Raw genomic sequence first — 4,896 nt, 5'->3', positions numbered from 1 at the left:
CCATAAGAAATAAAGGTCAAAACTTGATTTTGGTAATTGAAAGAATGATTGAGTGTTATATGTGAAAATCTTTGATTTTGCTTGATTGGATTGTTGTTTTGGTTCGAATTAAGGAATAAAAGAAAAGGGAATTAAGTCGATTGATATAAGTGATAGTATGCACGTAAATGTTTGGTTGTAAATGGGTCTAGTACTCGTAAAAGAGTCGTGTTAGTTTGATTTGAGAAATAGCCAAGGTCAAGCGAGTACGCTTTGATTGCTAGCTATATAAGGATATAAAAACTTCGAGAAAGGATTGTGTTATGTGCTATGTGTTATGTGCTTATGTGTATAAGCTATACTCGTATAGTTCGAGTCAGGAATATAATCGAGTTATCGTATAGAGTGATCGTTCCGGGAACGAGAGTTGGGAATCTAATTAAGATTTTGGTTTTCATTGTAGATTCGGAGCGTGAGGGCATTCGAGCTAGGAAAGGGAAAAGTATACTAGGTGGCAGTAGTTCAACCCTCAGGAAAGCAATTTCAGGCAAGTAACTCTGATTACTTGTGTAAATGATTATAAAGGAAATATTGTTCATACCATGTAGAGTATGGACCTGTTAAAGTATAAAACCCTTGCTTTATGAAACCCTGATATTGATTTGAAGTACCCTTTGTTCTTGATAACCTGTTATTGATAATCCTATTGATTTCACCCGTTGATAATCTGCCTTTCTGTTTAAGATTCCTATAATGCCATGAATTATATTGAACCTTTAAATTATCTTGGATAACTCTGTTAATGATACCCTGTTTCTCTTGATCGCCCTAATGATCCCTAAGTTATTTCTGATCCTTCAAATTTAGTGCCTTGTTATCCTTGATACAGAATTCTTGAGAATTGTTCTTTGCGTACCTTTGATTCACTCCCTGAACTTTGTTTCTTTAAAATCTAAATTAAGAATGAGTTTCGACTTGAAAGAGTCCGAATGATTTCAAAGGCTTGGTAATGATAAAATGAATTTTAGAAAACCTGTTGTTTTCCAACTCAAGGTTTTCCAACTGAATTCCTGATGGATTGGATTGAGACGTAAGAGGCTAGTGGGACTAGTCCAGTCATGGTAAGAGGCTAGTGGGACTAGTCCAATTTAAGGCTGAAATTATGCCGAATGGTACCTTAAAGACCGGAATGGAGGTCGATACGGGCTGATCACCCGTATATAATGAAATGGAAAGATAAGTGATCCAATCAAGGGTTCTAAATGATTATTTAAGAAAGGGAACTGAAACTTTTATTCAGTAAATTGATTTTTGGAAATGAAAATGGTTTATACTGATTTGAAAAGAGTTGATTATGTTATTGTGGAGTTTAAAGCTCAGAACCCTATCCCTGAAATTGTTGATCATATGAATGATTCTATATCTTGCATACTGTTGCTTTCCTCTATCGAAAGATCTATTTTGATCCTATAATAAATTGTGATGAATGTCGTCTTTTGTCCTGTATCGAGCTTTGTTTCCTTGAAAGCCCAACTATTCTTCGGATACCCTTTCCTTATCTCAAAGAAAACAAAAAAATAAATATATGGAAATCTGCCACCTAGATTAGCTAAAATAGAATGCCCTAGTTTGTTCAAAGTATATTGAGAATTGATATTGTAGAACTGCTATATAGTTACTTGCTGAGTTTTCTACTCACTTGTTTTGTCTTAATCTAACCATGGCAGTTAAGCAAGAAGATGGCCAGGCTTAGGCGCACTGCTCGTAAGAGCGTACCTGGTGGTCCCTACCGTGTTGAGGGCTTCCAGTTGCCAGAGCAGGTAGTATAGGTTATGAGTGAGCTCGCGCCTAGAAAGTGGTGTTTAAAGATACAATGGGTTATCTGTCGGTTCCCAGCCGGAATCGATATTGATTATTTAATAATATTTTGGGTTTGTAAGTTATATTCTGTGATTGGTAGTTGTAATCTTGTCTCATAATTTATCCTGTTGATCCTGTTAGTAGTTAATCGGGGTTTATGCATATTTAATTAGTAGATCAGAGGTGTGTGAGTCCTCATTTCCTAACCCCGAGATTGAGGTCGTCACAATCTTAGCAGTGTTAGGCTTCATTTCAACAATATCACCTTTGTGATCTCTGTACTTGGGAAAATATGGGCGGTCAGACTTTACAGAGTAAAGCTTCTTCTATCTTTGAATTTGTGACTTTAAATAACCTGCAGCACCATCTGTTAATCTATTTTTCACTTGAAGTAAAAATAGAACATGTTCCAGTTCTTCAAATAACTTCAGTGGAATAGCATTTTGCCTGATATGGAATACCTTTCCATCTGTCATAAAATATAACAAGATATGTTCTTTCAAAACAAAATGGTAAACCATTTGTACAGATTCAAGTTGATTCAATCTTTCAGGAGTTGCTCCTACTCCAGGTTCACTTAGGGAAGTTGGATCATTGGTAGTGTTGTGTACTCTTCTTTCATCAGAACTACCCAATCCAGATTTATCTCTTGCTTCCTTTCCTGTAACAACTCTTGCTTCAAAACCACTTGATGTATTCTTCAAAGGTTGAGTCTGTTGAGCTTTGGTGAATCCTGGTAGGAGTATCTTTGAAGGTTTAACATGAGCAATGTCAGAGGTTTCCTTTTCCTTAACTTCTGATATCAAGTCAACTTGAGCTATGTCAGAGGTTGCTTGCTTCACTGTCATATCAGAACTTACTAAGTCTTGACTCTGAACAACATGAGCCATGTCAGAGGTTGTTTGAGAAATATTCTTTTTCATCAGAATAAGACTAGCATCTTCTTCATCAATTATTTCTTCATCCATGACTGGCATATAAACCTTTAAAGGTTCATCAACTTTTTCCTTGCCCTTGGACCTTAGATCTACTTCCATTTGTGATTTAGCTTTGGTTGCCTCGGAATTTGTTCTTTCCTTTATCACAATACCCTTAAGCTTTGGAAGTTTCTTTTCAACAACAGAAGCTTTAGATTTTGTCTTGACACTTTCTGCTTTGAGTCTAGCTTCTTCTTCCTTTAGACTCTCAAAGTCCATTCCTGGATTTTCTTTAAGAAATAATTTCTTTGAAATTTCTTCATCAAGTTCCAGATGTTCACCAGAACTTATCCTTTTACCAGTATCAGAACTTATTCTTCTCCCAGTATCAGAACTTGTTCTTTGTGCAGAAATTTCAGTTGTCTTTGATGAAGAACCTTTACCACCTTTGCCTTGACTGAAGGGTTTTAAGCACATAAACGCAACAAAAACGTAAATTTAAATCTTAAAAAAAACGAAACCCTAGGCAGGATCCATGCGAAAAATAATATTTAATTCGTAGTTTAGTATGTTTACCTTAAGAAGCTTTACATTAATGGAAAGATGGAGGTCTTTAATAGCGATCCAAGAACGACGAGCGGAGATCCCTAGCAGCTGCTCCTCATGTGTGAAGCACACCACCGGTATCCACCAAGAGTACAATGTGATGGAGGAGGAAGAGGTTGAGAGAATTAGTTGTCTCCCTCTTGTTCTACTTTAGAATTAGGGTTAATTATTTGGGTTGAGACAAATAGGGTTTATAATAGTATATATTTATAGGCAAAATTTTCAGCTGAAAATTTTCCATAAAATATTATTATTATTAACCCTTTAATTGATTATTCTTATTAACCAATTAACTAATAATTAAAACACCTTTTAATCATTAATCCCTTATCTAAACACTTTAGAAAAATAATGCTCTCACTTGATTTAATTTCCAAAATTAAATTCTTAATTAATAATATTAAGAACTTTTCTTAATTAATTTATAATTAATTAAATCTCATTTAATCCATTATTAAATCTGCTAATAAATTAATTATTTTACAAATAAATAATTACCAGCCATTATTAATTAATTCCTCCACTATTAAATCATTCTCTTTTATGGTGTGACCCTGTAGGTTCAATATTAAGCCGGTAGTAGAAATAAATAATAATAAAACTATTTTATCATTATTTATATAAATTCTCTAATTCATTAAATATGATTAATTAATAAATTAATCATATTTATTCTACATCGTGAGGGATACTTCTCAGCATATCGTGACTATCCGGATAATACGAATTCACTGTTTAGAATACCAAGAACCTATTCAGTGAGTAGTTAATGTACAATCAATTCCTTCTACCCTGCAATGTCATGATTAAATACAAGGCATGGAACTTGTGTCAAGCCTATCTTATTTAATCATTTGCTTTCCCATTCACTATGCTTAGTTCTATTTAATGTAAATTAGAAACTCCTTTCTAATTTCATTCACTCTGGCCAGAGTTTCATGAACTAGCATAAGTCGATCAGCATTGAACATTCTCTTCCTTCACTGGAAGGGGTAGATCCTTCATTGATCATACACTATCTTCGTGTACAAATTCCTATACCCACTAGAGCCCTTATAATTGTCCCTGGAGACTAAGAACTAAACCAAAGCATAGTTCAGTGTACACAAGATGACTATGATGACCTCAAGTCTAAGGATACTTGTACAACTATCACTATGTGAACAACTGCTAACACGTGAGTGAATTCCATCAGTTGTTCAGCTGTGTGAGTCATGTTCAGTGAACTTATTCTATAATAAGCACCTACATACTAGTTATAGTGTCACCACACAAATGTCTACGAGAACAGACATCCTTCATAATGAAGCAAGCATAGTATGTACCGATCTTTGCGGATTACTAATTACCAGTTAGTAATCCTATGACCAGGAAATATTTAAGTTTAGAGTTATCATCTTAGGTCTCACTATTATGATCTTATCATAATCCATAAAAAGCTTTACTCTAAATTATGGTATATCTTATTTAAACACTTAAATAGATAAAGCCCGAAAACAAGTCTTTTATTAATATCAATGAAATCAAAACAGAT

This window comes from Apium graveolens, chromosome 3, assembly GCF_009905375.1.
Source record: "Apium graveolens cultivar Ventura chromosome 3, ASM990537v1, whole genome shotgun sequence".
In the NCBI taxonomy this organism is placed as follows: domain Eukaryota; kingdom Viridiplantae; phylum Streptophyta; class Magnoliopsida; order Apiales; family Apiaceae; genus Apium; species Apium graveolens.
The sequence above is the reverse complement of the archived record's forward strand: the minus strand, read 5'-3'. Positions refer to the sequence as shown.